This window comes from Macrobrachium nipponense, chromosome 1 (assembly GCF_015104395.2).
Source record: "Macrobrachium nipponense isolate FS-2020 chromosome 1, ASM1510439v2, whole genome shotgun sequence".
Classification (NCBI taxonomy): domain Eukaryota; kingdom Metazoa; phylum Arthropoda; class Malacostraca; order Decapoda; family Palaemonidae; genus Macrobrachium; species Macrobrachium nipponense.
Window position 1 is genome coordinate 127,361,423 of NC_087200.1, and position 16,463 is coordinate 127,377,885.

At 43.8% G+C, this 16,463-nt stretch overlaps 2 protein-coding genes across 5 annotated transcripts in view; one reads left to right on the forward strand and one right to left on the reverse strand.

Annotated features, from left to right (window-relative positions):
• LOC135219616 (progranulin-like) overlaps positions 1 to 16,463 on the forward strand; it is a 298,310-nt gene that overhangs the window by 188,337 nt on the left and 93,510 nt on the right. The window lies entirely within an intron of this gene.
• LOC135219615 (protein argonaute-2-like) overlaps positions 1 to 16,463 on the reverse strand; it is a 68,873-nt gene that overhangs the window by 13,702 nt on the left and 38,708 nt on the right. The gene's annotated exons all lie outside the window — the stretch shown is intronic.

Below are 16,463 nucleotides of genomic sequence, written 5' to 3' on the forward strand. Positions count from 1 at the left end.
CACAAACATTCAAGAGAATATTCTCCTAGAAAACTAAAGAACTGAGCACAATTGAAATAAACAATGCAATCACAGAAAGCTTATCTAAAGTAACACACACTTGTAAGTCTGATGACAATTTAAGACAGACCAGTATAATATTAAGTAATGAGAATGATACTAATTATAAAAAAAAGAACCTAGGAGTAATCTAACACACTACAGGTTTATTCTACTGAATTGCAACAACAATGAATGTCACAAACAATTGGAAGGTATTTCAGTGATCAATCAAACACAAAACAGAAACGTCATTCTTCAAAAGGGGTACACTAAAAATATTTATTTTAAATATCTTTAATGTTGTGAGACTATCAACAACTTGGAACCAGATATCAGAGTATATCATAAAATTCTAGTTATGACAAGTATAAAGGCACTTGACTGCTTCCTTTATCCAGGTAGCTGTATCCCTCAAACAGCTTCGAAAAAAAAAAAGGGATTTTGACGAAGGAAAAATCTATTTCTGGGGAGAGACCTGTGTCGCCCGGTGAAAAGGATCCTGCTATCCACTTTTCCGATATAAATAATTTCTAAATATACCAGAGAAAAAGCTAGCATTGGTATGCAGAGGTTACTACCTTCGTGCAAGCACCCAAAGGGCGTTGTGTATAAAGTTCAGGGCGTGTGAAAGCCACTATTCACAGGTCTCCTGCCATTTAGAGTATTCCTTCTCAAAATCCCCACATGGGGTGAGCCGTGCCAACGGCCACACTCACACTGCCTCTGTACTACCACTACTGACGCCCGATGCGAGCGCCCTCACTCAATCCTTGCTTTGTTAGATACCTTTCCTGGCTTGGATAGGTGTAGGGAAGGGAAGACTATGGGTTGGGTTCACCGGGCGACACAGCTCTCCCCAGAAATAGATTTTTCCTTCGTCGAAATCCCTTTTCTGGGTCGCTTAAGCTATGGCTTAGAAATAATAAAGCTTAATGGTAATACAAACGGAATTTTTATACAGGTATCATGCGAGAATTTTTTGATACAAAATTCTGGATATGTACTATCCGGATTATAAAAAACGTCCGGAACTAATTAAATATGTACAGAATATGTGACAGGGTGACGCCGGGTTCTCCACATACCGAGGAGAGAGGCATCGTGGCGAGTATCAGTGAGGCAGGTAGAAAGGAGGGGGGGGAAGGGGGCAGAAGATTAGGAAATGTTATTCGGGGGAGACTAGGCTCCCTGCAGCTATAGTTGAATATTTTAGAGATTGTAAATTCTTCAGATAGTGGCGTTTAAAAACTGTTGGAGATTTCCAACCCGTATATTTTTTAAGGTCCTCAAAGTTCATATTCTGAAAATAATTAATTGATGTAGCCACTGCCCGGATGTCGTGAGCATGTGGAAATGACTACGGGTTGGCTTGTTTTATAAAGTAGAGTATCTGCTGTCTAATACCTTTGATAGAGATCGTGCCACCATGTTCTCTAATAAAGAGAGGACCTGAGGACTTTGTGGAGGTCCTGGCTAAAAAGGACTTAAGAGTTGCAACAGGACATAGAGATGTGTCTTGAGGCAGGGGAATAATCTTCCAAGGAGACCACCTATTTTGGGGGTCTTCATTTTTTGCCAGGAAACTCCGGTCCGGGGAGAGTAGCACTTCTCTTGATGGGAGGAAATCTATGTTTTCTGGGTTACGAGAGAGAGCTGAAAGTTCAGATATTCTGGCACCTGAGGCCATAGCCATTAGGAACAAAGTTTTCCTTAGAAGAGTAATATATGCACAAGATACATTATCAGTGTCTGACGCCAGTTTTAGGACATCATTTAAGAACCAAGTGACCTTTTGTGGACGGACAGATGGCCTAAGGCGTGCGCATGCTTTTGGAATGGAAGAGAAATATGAATCTGACAAGTCTATTTTGAAACGGACTTGAAAGATTTTCTTCAAGGCTGATTTTATTGTCATAATAGTACTGGCGGCTAGGCCCTTTTCTAATAAAGTTCTAAAAAACCAGATGGCCAGATTTGGGGTCATTTTATGGGTGTCTGAATGTTTTAAAAATTCAGCCAACTTCTTAACAGCTGAATCTCTTTTGTCTGATTCTATGAATATGATATTACACAGATCAATACTCGCATCCTCTTGAGCCGCAAACTTCATGAAATCCATAAAGTTAGGGTATGGAGAAGTCTTGAGGAAGCTGACACAGTTCGAGTTTGTACTACCTGTGTCAGTTCCGGGGGAGGGATCCGTCTGGGATGGAGCTTCAGCTCTAGAAGGAGCGGATATCAGTTGCTTTTGGGCCAGTTGGGAGCCACTAGTGCTACTTGTCCTGTGAAGGAGCGTAGCTTGTGCAACATTTTCATCAGAAGATTCACTGGAGGGAACAGGTAAATCTTCTGCCAGTGGTTCCAATTTATGGCTAATGCGTCTGTGGCATAGGCTAGAGGGTCCAGATTGGGAGGCACGTAGCATGGTAGCTTGTGGTTGGACTCTGTTGCGAATAAATCCACTTGCAGGCCGGGGATTTGACTGGAGATCCACTGGAATGAATTCATGTCTAGGGACCATTCTGACTCCAGTGGAGTGGTCCTGGAGAGAGCGTCCGCGATCACATTCCTGACTCCTGCCAGATGAGTTGCTGACAGGTGCCAGTGCTTCTTTCCTGCCAAAGTAAATATTGCTACTAGTACATGATTCAGTTTGCTTGTTCTGGAGCCTCCTCTGTTTAGGCAATGGACTACTACTAGGCTGTCCGAGACTATCCTCACATGGTTGTTCTCGGGTGGTGATAACTTTTTCAGAGTTAGAAAAACTGCCATGACTTCCAATACATTGATGTGGAATTGGCGGAACGTGTTTGACCATGTTCCCTGAGTTTTCTGGTGCTGAGAGTATCCCCCCAACCACTCAGTGACGCGTCTGTATGAATCGTCACAGATGGGGGAGGGAAGTGCAGTGGCACTGACTTGGTTAGATTCTTGAGTTTCAACCTTGGGTGAAGTCTCTCTGCCAGTACAGATGGAATTACTGAGAGTTTGTCTCTGAGGTGATTGTTGGCTCTCTTCTTCCAGACACGATTGATATCTTTCAATCTGGCTTTCAGTAGGACGTCTGTTACTGACGCAAATTGTAGTGAACCGAGGATCCTCTCCTGGGTACGTCGAGAGGCCTTTTTGTTCCTGAGAAATCTTTTCGTAGCCGCTGCTATCTCCTTGGCCTTCTTGGGTGGAAGGGATAGCTTGTGTTTCTCCAGGTCCCATTGGATTCCTAGCCATTGGAAGTGGGAAACTGGTTCCAGCCGCGACTTCTCTTTGTTTATTTGAAATCCTAGAAGCTCTAAGAGTTCTATGACTTTGGCTGTTGATCTGCGGCATTCCTCGACTGTGGTTGCCCAAATGAGCCAGTCGTCTAGGTAGGCTACCAGCATTATTCCTCGAGTCCTGAGTTCCTGGACTACTGTCTCTCCTAGTTTGGTGAATATTCTGGGCGCGATGTTGAGCCCGAATGGCATGACTTTGAATGAATACGCCTTGTTGCCTAGTCGGAAGCCTAGGTATGGAGAGAAGTTCCTTGCTATCGGAACATGATAGTAAGCGTCTGTAAGATCTAAAGAGGTGGTGACGGCCCCACGGGGAAGTAAGGTCCGCACCTCCGAGACTGTCACCATGCGGAACTTGTCGCAAAGAATGTAAGAATTGAGTTTGGACAAGTCTAGAATGACTCTTCTTTTGGATGAGTTGTTCTTGGCAACAGTGAACAGACGTCCTTGAAATTTTAGGCTCTTTACTCTCTTTATGACTTCCTTCTGCAAGAGATCTTTGGTGTACTCTTCCAAGTCCGTTGTTGGAGTCTGGAAGAAGTTCACTGGTGGTGGTGGGAATCCTCCCTTCCACTTCCAACCCAGGCCCTTGGAGATTATGCTGTACGCCCAAGGGCTGAAATTCGTCCAATGATCTCGGAACCAGTATAGCCTCCCTCCTACCTGATACTTCTCACTGGTTTGTTGCGGGCTTATAGCCCCTGCCTCCACGGAATCCCCTGCCTCTAGACCCGCTACATAGCCGGGAGTGGCCTCTGGCTCTACTACTACCGGCATGTCGGTTGTAGCCGCGAAAGGAACCGCTGGCTTCATAGACAGGGTTGAAAGCGGGGGAGGCCATTAGGGCTGCAGAGGTTGCAGGCTGTTGGCCTTGTGGAGCCTGAAGCAGCACAAACTGCTGCTGGGGCTGGGCCTTTGATGTCGAAGGTTTCGACATTTGGGCGAGGGGCATTGCCTGTGCCATTTGTTGAGGGCGAGAAGTCTTATATGACGCGAAGTACCTTTGTTTCTTTCTAAACCTGGCATGTTTTCTGGTTGCCTCAAACTTACATTTGGAGGGCAGACCCCATCGGACACGGAGACTTTGATTAGCCCTGGAGGCTTCCCTCAAGACATTATCTACCTCTTCTTGAGGGAAGAGGTTCTCGCCCCAGATTGAGGTTTTAATTAGTCTATTAGGCTCATGCCTAATAGTAGCCTCCGCCAAGACGTACTTCCTGCAAGCTCTTCTTGCGACACCAAATTCGAATAGGTCCGACTGGTAAGTCTGTAGCAGACTTTTTGTCAAGACCTGGAAGAGCTGCTCGTCTTTGTAAATAGAAGCTACCAACTCCATTGAGGCAACGGAGTTGATAGATCTAGCCAGTCTAGTCCTAGCCTCAAACTCAGATTTTATCATGTTCTCCGGCAGCTTGGGGAGCTTATCAGAGAACAAGGTCGAGGCACAGTCCGAATCTAATTTGCCGACCGTAAATATGGCCGGAGCATCTTGCCAGAAGTCTCTGTTGGCAGGTATGAGGAGTGAGGTAGCTTCTGTCTCCTTCAAGATTGGGAGAGGCTTTTCTTCCATGATTGCTTGGAGGGTTAACTCTGCAATCTTGTCTGTGCAGGGAGCCGGAACCACGTCCGGTGTCACAAACATGGTGAAGGAGCCTTTGTGAGGTATTAACCTGGTGTTAACGCACTCCCAGTCAGCCAAAGTACGAGCCCAGACAGCTTGGGCTTGTTCCTTCGGAAAGATCACCGTTTCCTTAGGAACTTTGTCCGCTCTGACCAGCACATGCTCCGCTAGTCTGGCGAACCCCTTGAAGGGAAACTGGAGGCCTTCTGGGTAGAAATCAAAGTCCTCCAGTGGTCGGGTACCGCAACCTCTAGGGTTAGTTTGCCATCCACGTATGGGGCGTGCATGGCGAACTGCCATGGGTTGTTCTTATGGAATGGTGGCAACTTTGAGGCGTTCGGAACTTCCGAGGCTAGCGCCAGAGATCCGGAGTGGAGCAAACCCGCCATCAATTCCTTTATGGGCTTTATCTGTTCAGCCACTATGTCTGATACTGACTGGCTGGAGATCTCCGAACCGGAGGCCCGCCTCAAAGAATAGAATCTTTCGTCGACTGCGTCTCTTAACCTTCGACATCAGAAGGTTAGCAAGGAGATCATGGTCAAGGCCTGACTCCGCCGCCTTAGATTTTCCGGACTTTGTTCTCGATTCCTTAGAAGAGAGAGAACCCTTGGCAGCAGGCGATTTCGCAGAGGAAGTCGATGGCCTAGGGGCCAGAGACAACTCTGACGCCGCTGGCGGAGCTGGCCTGTGTACCTTAGGCAACAACTTAGTTGCCTTAAGGGACTTTTCCTTGGGACGGACAGATCTCGAGCCGTCCCAAGTAGTAGGGGTGGACTTGGTAAAGCCCCGGAAAGAGGAAGAGGAAGAGGGAGTGGGACTGAGGAGGCTACCTGCTTCGCTTACCTCACCACTTACCTGCTCATCCAGGGCCATCGGTTCCATATGAATGTTGATTGCCGCGACGTCTCCCGCTAGGTCCCGATCATCCGGCAGCGGGGCTGTCGCGGCCCGGATGGCGTCAATGAGGGGAGCCACCAGACCTGCGTCGACTGAAGCTGAAGGCGAACCTGGGAAGAGGCGAGTCCCCAGGCTGTAGTCCAGGACGTAGGGGCGCCCGGACGGAGCGTTCCGCCCATACCCGGAGACCCACTGTCTCAGATTCGTTTTGGCCAACTGGCAGCTGTCCTCATCCGTCTGTAAGAGAGGAAGGGGAGTTAACCTTCCTACCATATCCGGTTTATTTCATAAAATATCATAAAATATAGGAAATTGAATATGCAATATATACTCAATTTGTAAACGATGAAGAAAGAAGGTTATGTAGTGCTTACCTGGTCATTGGCAAAGATCACGACTAGCTCAAAGCACAGGGTGCACGCCTCCGGGTGCCAGACCATGTAGGACGTTTCTCCCTGCTCCGCTACGAAGGAGATGGAGCAGTTTGCATGCGACCGGCAGACTTCATGTTCCACCGGATCACTAAAGGAGGCGGCGCACCCCGGAGACAAGCAACCCACCTTCTGTAAGGGAAATCATTGATGAGCAACAGTTCCCCAGGAGAAATTGTAACTTAAGACTATATAAGTTCACAATACACATACTCATTAAAGACATGCACAATCTTATGATAAGAACATGCATAATACATAATAAAAGGTATGTAGGTTCATTGTAAGTTCGTTAGTAATCGTTACTAGCCGGAGCTAGGACGTGTTCGTAGGTTATAGGCCGGTGCCGTGATCACTAACTGATATTCGCCTTGCTATGAGGAGGGCGAGCTCAACTCTATAGATCCAGCAGGTCCTGGAGGGGTATATGTCAGTGTAGGCGCCTACTAAAACCGAGAACAGACCTTGATAAGCCGTAGAGTTATTGGGCAATCCCGGCAGTGGATGTGGGTGTCATCCTCTGTCAGTACCACAAGGGTCCGGAGCTAATACCTGTACCATTAACCCAACCAAGGCTATTTTTATATACTCACATTCTGCCTAGCTGATAGCTGTGAAAGCGCCGGAGATGGAGAGTCAGGAGGAGGGGTTCCCTATCCGACGTTGCCTATCTCCGGCAAGTATGGGTTGAGGACAAGCCTCCTATTCCTATTCCACTACTAACGGAGACTCAACAGAAGCCCCTAATGTGTGTAGGAATACTAGCCACCATAGTTATGTACTTCAGTGGCGGAGCTCCGGCAGGCTATTGCTGGGCTAAGTATTCTTTAACCGCTAACCCAGTTCCCCAACCCTAGCCCTCCTGCTTGTATGAAACTCAAACAGACATCTCTTAGAAGGAGAGCTAGTACTGTAAGTTACGACGGATTGACTAAGCCGAGCCGATAAGCGGAGGGGGAAGGGGTAGGGGGGGTGGTTGGAAGTCTGACTACCTACCCGATCATAAGTCGCCAGCCAACTGGTCGTATATGTAACCTACCCCGTAGGGGTATTAGTTAACAGAGAACCCTGGCTCGTCGTGATTGGTCTTAACATTGATTAGGGTGGCCACCCAACAGTCGATGTGTAGGCTACCACCTGCAGGAGTGGTAATGCGTGGTACGAACATCGACCAGGGTGGTCACTTATCAGAGACCTAAGTTACCTCATAGAATGGTAGTGACTGAGACCATGGTTCACTGGGGTAAGATTACGACCAGAAGGGGGCTCGAACGAGAGGAATAGCCTAACGAAAAGGGCTAGTCAGTAATAACCAGACCTTGTATGGTGCAAGAACATGGCTCACATAATGGACTAACGAATTTACTACAAAAATGAGGTAATCTGAGAGGGTTATAAAGATAACAAACCAACTACATGGGTAACCAGTGCCGGTTGTTTGACCGTGGTCGTTAGGACCGAGCTTTGCTCAATCTAGGCTACACATACCTCTATATAACTTCTTCTTAGCTCAGCTCGAAGAAAGACCAATAATCATACTCTTTTTAAAAATCGAATTAAAGTGATTGTGAATTTTGACTTTTCAATTAAGGAGCTTTATTATAATTTAGAAATTAAATAGGAGTAGTGACTACTTACGGTCAGATTATGATAGCAACTCTTTAGCCTCTACAGTGAATTAATACTTGTATATTTTAATCTATTTGTAAAATACTAGCACATGTTATAGATAAATTTATAAAGGGAGAAAGAGAGAGGGGGAGAAGGCTAACATGAGAGAAAAAAAAGGGGGGGGAGAGAGAGAGGGAGGAGGTACCAGTATCTCTCTCTCTCGAAAGGCGCCATAGGCTACGCTGTAATGACGAAAAAATAATGCTAATAGAAGCCTTATATCTCTCTCTCTCTCTCTCTTCTCATTGCAGGCAATACCGCCTGCTTAATTGAGTAAATAAATATAATACTGTAACTATAAGAACATGTCAAGATTACATATGCGCCTCTAAGTGGGAGAAGAAAGTTAATTGTCCTTCCCCTGAATTACTTTCTTAATTCAGAATATAGAAACTGCTAATTACAACGCGGGCATGAATGTTAATCTAATGACATGTACTACAGTCTATATATAGTGTAAGAAACACGGGAAAAAGGGTACTCATACTGAAACTAGCCATAGCTAGTTATCAAATAATAAAAACTGGTACCCAAAACTCACGCGTTCCCGTTGGTGGGATTCAAAATGGCGGTGACGCCGTGTTCCCGCAATACTTTCTACGGGCTCACGGGTCCATAAAAGAACTCCAATTTCATAATATGTATATTGAAAAATACAAATTGGGGTACTCAACTTAGGTGTTGGTGACATCTGGGAAGAAGCCATCATGAAATAGCAAGTAAAATCTGCAAGAAAACCACAGAACCAAGAACCGTGTTTACTGGTGGGAAAGTTTCTAACAGGATTTGTGAGGGCGCTCGCATCGGGCGTCAGTAGTGGTAGTACAGAGGCAGTGTGAGTGTGGCCGTTGGCACGGCTCACCCCATGTGTGGATTTTGAGAAGGAATACTCTAAATGGCAGGAGACCTGTGAATAGTGGCTTTCACATGCCCTGAACTTTATACACGACGCCCTTTGGGTACTCGCGCAAGGGTAGTAACCTCTGCATACCAATGCTACTTTTTTCTCTGGTATATTTAGAAAGTATTTATATCAGAAAAGTGGATAGCAGGACCCTTTTCACCGGTAAACACAGGTCGACCCAGAAAAACACTTTTACCTGAACTTCCTGTTGATTTTTGAGGAATTGATGTAAATATCTGGACCCTTATTCTAATACTAATTGTACCCGGCCAACCGTTGCTCTCTCTCTCTCTCTCTCTCTCTCTCTCTCTCTCTCTCTCTCTCTCTCCTCTTTTCCTCTTTTTTTTTTCCCCCTAACAACCTGTCTACTCTCTCTCATTTCCTCTCCATTCTCTCTCAGTCAATCCCATTCTCAAACTCCACTCTTTTTGATATCATTGATGTTTACCCCATAGTGTTCTTTTCCAAATGATAATTCATATGCAGAAATTATGTATGATAAATTCATAAAGTAACTAAGTTTATGGGCATAACCAGCTCCATTTCAGGGAATCCCTTCTCACCCCCACCCCCTTTGGAGGGGGGAGGTATGATGGAACCCCATTATAAAAACATGCGTATTTGAATGCAATTTTGTGTCAAAATTTCAAAGCAATCTGTGAAGAACTTTCAGAGATTTAAGATTTTGAACAAACGAACATTAACATTTTTTAAATTTTATATATTGATTCATTATTCTGATCCTTTAAGAGATTTACTTTTGACATGACAATAGTAGTTTGTATACATTTTAATTATACTTACCTAGTAATTATATACGTAGCTAAGAGTTTCACTTGCCCAACATTTAAATTCCCAAATTCAGGGGTTGCTCTAATTTTTTTTTTTTTTGGGGGGGGCTAGGTAATAATGGCCCACCCACTTTCAGAGAAAGAGAGGAACCACTTGGCAAAGAGCTCATTTTGTTTTATGCCCTGAAAAAAAAATCCATGCTAAGGGACCGAGGGTGGGCTCTGATTATATAGTTACTGGATATTATGGAACTTACCCAGTAATTATATAGCTGATTCCCACATTGAGGGACAGTGCGATGTAGAGATATTTCTATCTCATAATATTAACAAGAGTGAGGATAGAAAAACTTTACCAACATTATATAAAAATGTTTATTGATTCCTTACCTGATAATACAGTTGATGATAGAAAATACTGCCTCTGGTTGTCGCTCATCATGTAGAGGCATGGTGGTATAGCCAGTAAGCGCCTACTACTTTAGTGGGACCTCTGCGACAAAGGATAGTTCCGATGGCCGACAAAGGATAGATAAATTGCCCCTGCCTAGGGCTTAGTACCAACAATTCACCAGAGAAAACTTGTTACCTATATCCAAAAACATATCTAAATAAAAATCACCACCAACTACCAAAGGACTGGAGGATACTTCATACCTCCAGACTTCCCAGTAACATAAGTACCTTATATCAAGGAGAATAAGATTCTTAGGAAGGGTTGCTTCCTACATTTCCTTTCCCAACATCACACCAGCCACAAGAAAAGGACCCAGGGTACTGCAATCATCATACACTATTTCAATATCCCGAAGATAATGCAACACAAACAGATTTACATTTCCAAAATGTAGTGTAAAATTGCTGAGAGAGAAAGATTTCTTTTAAAGGCCAGCAAAGTGGCTACTGCTCTAATCTCATGAGCTTTCACTTTATACATAGGAAACAGTCTTCTAGGACTGACAAGTTTGCTTCACGTTGATGTCCCCCAGAAAGAATGCTAAGGCATTCTTAGATAATGGTCTAGACAGAGCACCACAGACTGCAAGAATTGCCGCGGATGTCCTTAGTTCTATGCAAATAGTATTTTAAAGATCTTGTGGGACACAAAGACCTTTCTACATCATCAGATCCCAGAACTTCTGACACTCTTAACAGAGAAAGAGCGAGGTCATGGATTATAGGGGGACTCATTCTTGGCCAAACAACAAGGGAATCTGAGCAGATAGCATTCCCTTTCAAAACACCTACCCTTTTGTCCAATGCATGAACTTCACTGCTTCACTGATCCTCTTTGACATAGCCAAAGATTTCAGAAAAAGGTTTTTTCTAGTCAAATCTCTTAGAGATAGAATGCATAGGTTCAAAGGGAGGTCCTGACAACCACCTCAAAACTGTCAAGATTCCAAGGTACAGCATGCAAATTTTAGTCCTTAGGGGTGTCAAAGGACTTAATACAGTCTGAAATATCCAGATTGAAGGACAAGTCCAGTCCTCTGTGATGAAAAACTGACCCCAAAATGGTTCTATAACCCTTAATGGTGGAAGTTGAAAGGTTCCTTGCTGATCTTAAATGCAATGAGAAGTCAGCTATTTGGGTCTCTTATGGTAATCGCTCTAAAGCGAAGACACATATAGTATTAAAGGAAAGGAAAATATCTTCTTTTAGTAGGTCTGCAGCAAGGAGGTATTCCCACATGTGTTTGAAGCGTCTGTTCTCATGATTGTTCAAGAATACTCTGGTGTTTGTGGAACTCCAGCACACAGCCGTTGTTAGAAACGCCGCATTTTAAATATGACGTAACATTTCGTCGAGAGTCTTCTAAAGAGTTTCTGTTGAGGGACGGTGACGTCAGCTGGTTATGCTCCGCCCTTTCAGCCCCGCCCCAAGATCGACGAATGTATACATATAAAGTATAGGACTCTGAGGAAGTAGAGAGAATCAGATCATCAAAAATAAGAGAAAAAGGAAGAAACGAAGGATATGAGAGGAAGAGGGCGAACGAGAGAGAGTGGGAACAGAAACAAGGAAAGAGAGAGAGATCCCGACGTGAAGTAACCCTTTCAGAGAAGAAATATCCTACAAGTGGTTTTGAGGAGTAACCCGCTCTTCAAGTTTCAAGATTAAGTCATTCCTTCCTGCAGTATGAAAGATAAGAAGCTGTCTGAAGGATAGTTCCGATGGCCGACAAAGGATAGATAAATTGCCCCTGCCTAGGGCTTAGTACCAACAATTCACCAGAGAAAACTTGTTACCTATATCCAAAACATATTTAAATAAAAATCACCACCAACTACCAAAGGACTGGAGGATACTTCATACCTCCAGACTTCCCAGTAACATAAGTACCTTATATCAAGGAGAATAAGATTCTTAGGAAGGGTTGCTTCCTACATTTCCTTTCCCAACATCACACCAGCCACAAGAAAAGGACCCAGGGTACTGCAATCATCATACACTATTTCAATATCCCGAAGATAATGCAACACAAACAGATTTACATTTCCAAAATGTAGTGTAAAATTGCTGAGCGAGAAAGATTTCTTTTAAAGGCCAGCAAAGTGGCTACTGCTCTAATCTCATGAGCTTTCACTTTATACATAGGAAACAGTCTTCTAGGACTGACAAGTTTGCTTCACGTTGATGTCCCCCAGAAAGAATGCTAAGGCATTCTTAGATAATGGTCTAGACAGAGCACCACAGACTGCAAGAATTGCCGCGGATGTCCTTAGTTCTATGCAAATAGTATTTTAAAGATCTTGTGGGACACAAAGACCTTTCTACATCATCAGATCCCAGAACTTCTGACACTCTTAACAGAGAAAGAGCGAGGTCATGGATTATAGGGGGACTCATTCTTGGCCAAACAACAAGGGAATCTGTTCTACTGACACCTTTTGTGAAGCCCTCGCTTCGAGCTCTGTTCTCAACAGCTGCAAAACTGGCCAGCAAGTATTTCATTACTGCACTGTTTCCCCCTTTTCACATATTGTCAGATTTAATTTTGTTATGTAAATATGAGAAACCATTCTGCATTTATCTTTGTTAATATGCTTGTCAATAAACTTCTGTTCTGTTTGAGTTTCTTTCTATATTCTTATCACGAGTTTCAATTGTTGGTGTTGAATCCTTTTGTTTATTGTAATAAAGAACCTGAGCGGATTCGCGATCTGTAACAGGGTCACAGTGGTCTGAGAAGAGGGGACATTGGAGCTCCTGCACCACTCTCTGGAGATCTTCAATTTATTCTAATAGACATCATTAGAGGACTGCCTTCTGCATCTAGTGATTGTCTCTGCAGCCACCTTATAAAATTCTTTCTTTCTAAGAAGCTTCTTGACAGTTTGAAGCCTGGCCAGACCAGAGTAGACAGGCCTTGGTGGAACCTCTTGAAAGTTTGGTTGTCTGAGAAGCTGCCTCTTTAGAGGAAGCAGCCTTGGGAAGTTCACTAGGTGGTTGATGACATCGGGAAACCATTCCTTTGACAGCCAGGAAGGAGCTATCAGAGTTAGGGAGCCAGAAAGAGCAATCAGAATTAGGGAGACATTCTCATGCGAAAGAATCTTGTTTAGCACCTGCCATAGCAAACTAAATGGGGGAAAGATATAAAGATTTTTGTTCAACCAGTCTAGGAGAAAAGTGTCTACTGTCCAGGCCTGAGGATCTGGGACTGGCAAACTATATAGAGGAGTTACAAGGAGTTATGATTTTGTCTAGCTTTCTGATATCTCACAATGGGCTTTGTTTTAACTCTTCAGTTCTAGTTTCCATACATTATTTCTTGTCTGATTTTGTTTAATGTAAATAGGTTACGGTCTACTTTTTGTTATGCCTTTACGTATTTTAAATGTTTCAATTAGTTGTCCTAGCAATCGTCGTGTTTCTAAGCTATACATGTTCAGTCTCTCTAGTCGTCTTTGGTAACCTATTTGCCTGATGGATGGAATTAACTTTGTGGCACTAGCTTGTACCCCTTATAATCTATTTAGCTTGTACCGCTTATAATCTATTTATGTCCTTTCTTAGTGTTGGTACCAAAATTACTGCATATTCAAAATGAGGTCTAACTATGGATGTGTAAAGCTGTAGCACCCTTTCCTTGTTCTGTATTTGAACTGCCTCTTTATGTATCCCATTAGTTTCTGTGCCTTCGTTTTGGCTTTTATGCACAGTTTTGTGAATTTTAAGTCCTTATTCTCTTGTTCTACACTATTTATGCCATTCCCAAGCAGCATGTAGCTGGCATGAGGGTTGTTTGTTCCTATTTGTAACACTTTACAATTATCCAAGTTAAAAGGCATTTGCCATCCTTTTTACTACTCCTATCTTTATTAGATCATTTCTTAAAACTTTCCACTTTATCTGGGTCTGCTGCATTTACACCTAGTTTGGTGTTATCTGCAAATTTGGCTATCCTGCTAGTTAAGCCTACATTAATGTAAATAAAAAACAAGAGAGGGCCAAGGACAAAACCCTGAGGAACTCTGCATGTTACATCTGCCCATTTTGATTCTTCACCACTTATTACGACTGTTTTCTATAAGTTAGCAGTATTAGGAAGACGATGGTTTTGGGAAGTGGCAAATAGGCTTTCCCCAAAGCTGCCACAGGTCTCGGCAGACCAGTGGATCCAAGGTCCATTCCATCGAGAGATTGTCCCTGATGGCACAATTCATCCACTAATACATTGATCCTTCATTGGATGAACCTGGTAATTATCTTGGTGTCATTCTGGTCTGCCCAGAGGAGATCTCTTGTCAGCTCATAAAGAGAGAAAGACCAAGTCCCTCCTTGCTTTCCTATGTAAGAGAGCACTGTTGTATTATCTGAGTGGACCACACTAGTTTTGTTTTTCACTTCTTGCGAGAAGGACTGAAGGCCTAAATGCACAGCCTTTAGCTTCTTCACATTTATATGTAACAACTTCAGTTCTTGGTACCATATCCCAGACACTTTCTTCTCTAAAAGAACTCCCCAGCTCAGGGCCTGACAATTCTCAGAAGTTCAGGTTGGGGATCAACGGAAAAAAAAGAGACTTTTCTTGCAAAGGTCTCTCTTCGGAGTTCCACAAAAGGAGGTCCTTCTTTATTTCTCCCATCACTGGAAACACATATGAAGCTGGAAGAACCTTACTGTTCCAGCTCGCTTTCAAAAAGAACTGCAGGGGATTGATACACATTCTGCCAAAGTGGATGAACTGTTCCACTGACAAAAGAAAGCCAAGAAGTTTTGTCCAATTATTGGCAAAACATTCTTCCATCGAGTCTCCCGCACCTTCCCTAGGCAAGATTCTATCCTTTTTAGGGTGGAAAACCCAAAAATCCAGAAACACTATTATCATCTCCAAATATTGAATCCTCTGAGGGGATCCAATTGGGACTTCTGGGGGTTCACTAGGATTCCTAATTCTGTACAAACAAAGAGTCATCCGATGGTCCTCCGAGCACTGACTCTCCAAATGGGCTCCGAGAACCCAATTGTGCAATACAGGGAGATTTTTACCCCCTACACGTGAAGCCACTTTGCGATGGAAGCCATTACTCTGGTGAATACCTGAGGCGCTGTCATAAGTCCAAAGCAATGAGCATGAAACTGATAAATCTTTCCCTTGAACTCAAACCTGAGGTACGTCCTTGAACTGGGATGAATAAGTACATGGGATGAATAAGTACATGGAAGTACATGTCCTTTAGGTCTAAGGATGTCATCCACTCTCCTGAGCAAATGGAAGACAGGACTGACTGGTTTGTTTCCATCTTGAATTTTGTCTTCATAAAGAAGACATTGAGGGTGCTAACATCCAGGATGGGCCTCCAGCCCCCTATGACTTTGGGACCACAAAAAGACTGTTGTAAAAACCTGGATAATGAGGGTTTGGCACTGGCTCTATTGCCTCCTTTTTCAAAAGAGAAGTAACTTCATTTTCAAGCACTGAAAACCTTTCTGACCCTTGAGAATAAGCAGTCAAGACGACTGGCACGTTGACTAAGGGAGGCATGTTCATGAAGGGGATAATATAACCTCCTTTCAGAACCTTCACTATCCAAGTTTCTGCTCCCTTCTTCTGCCAAACTTCCCGAAACTAATAAAGTCTGGCTCCGATTTGTGCACAGAGAATGCTCTCCTCACTTGCAAGAGGGACCTTTGGAAGAAGTCCTCTTGACTGCTTTTGGACCAAAAGGGCTGCGGCCTCAAAGGAACAAACTGCTTTGCATTTACAGCAAGATGATCTCTGGGCCTTTTGGAAGACTGCAAGATCATAAGTGGTCTTCTTCTGCAAGTAAGAAGCTATGTCAAGGACTGTCGACTAGGGAAACAGGTGCATCTTATCCAACGGCAAGTAAAACAGCGCCAATCTTTACACTATCATAACTCCTTTAGAGGTGTAAAAGCACCAAAGCTGCCTCTTTGTAAGAGTACCCATCTTATAAAGCAAGCCAACTCATGGGAACCATCTGTGATTCCTTTGATACAAGACAGAACTCCCAACCAGTCTGAAGAGAAGCTCTCAGGAGACAAGGTCTAATTTTGCGAGCCAAGGCGCCCACTGCCCAGTCTAGGAAGTTCAAGGCTTTGAAAAATTTCAAGATGTTCTTCAGGAGGTGCACCAGTTCTGAAGCTGAAAACTAAACCTTCGCTAAAGTGAAAGTAGAACGTCTGGCTGAATCTACCAACCCCAAAAAGTCTCCTTGGGAAGAGGCACAGATTCCCTAGGAAGGAGCTTCCTTAATGGCATACAAAAGATATCTCCACCTCAAGATCTGAGAGGGAGGAAAACTAAAAGAGGTCCTGCCTTGATCCCTCTTTTCTGCTAGCCAAGCCTCCATGTCCTA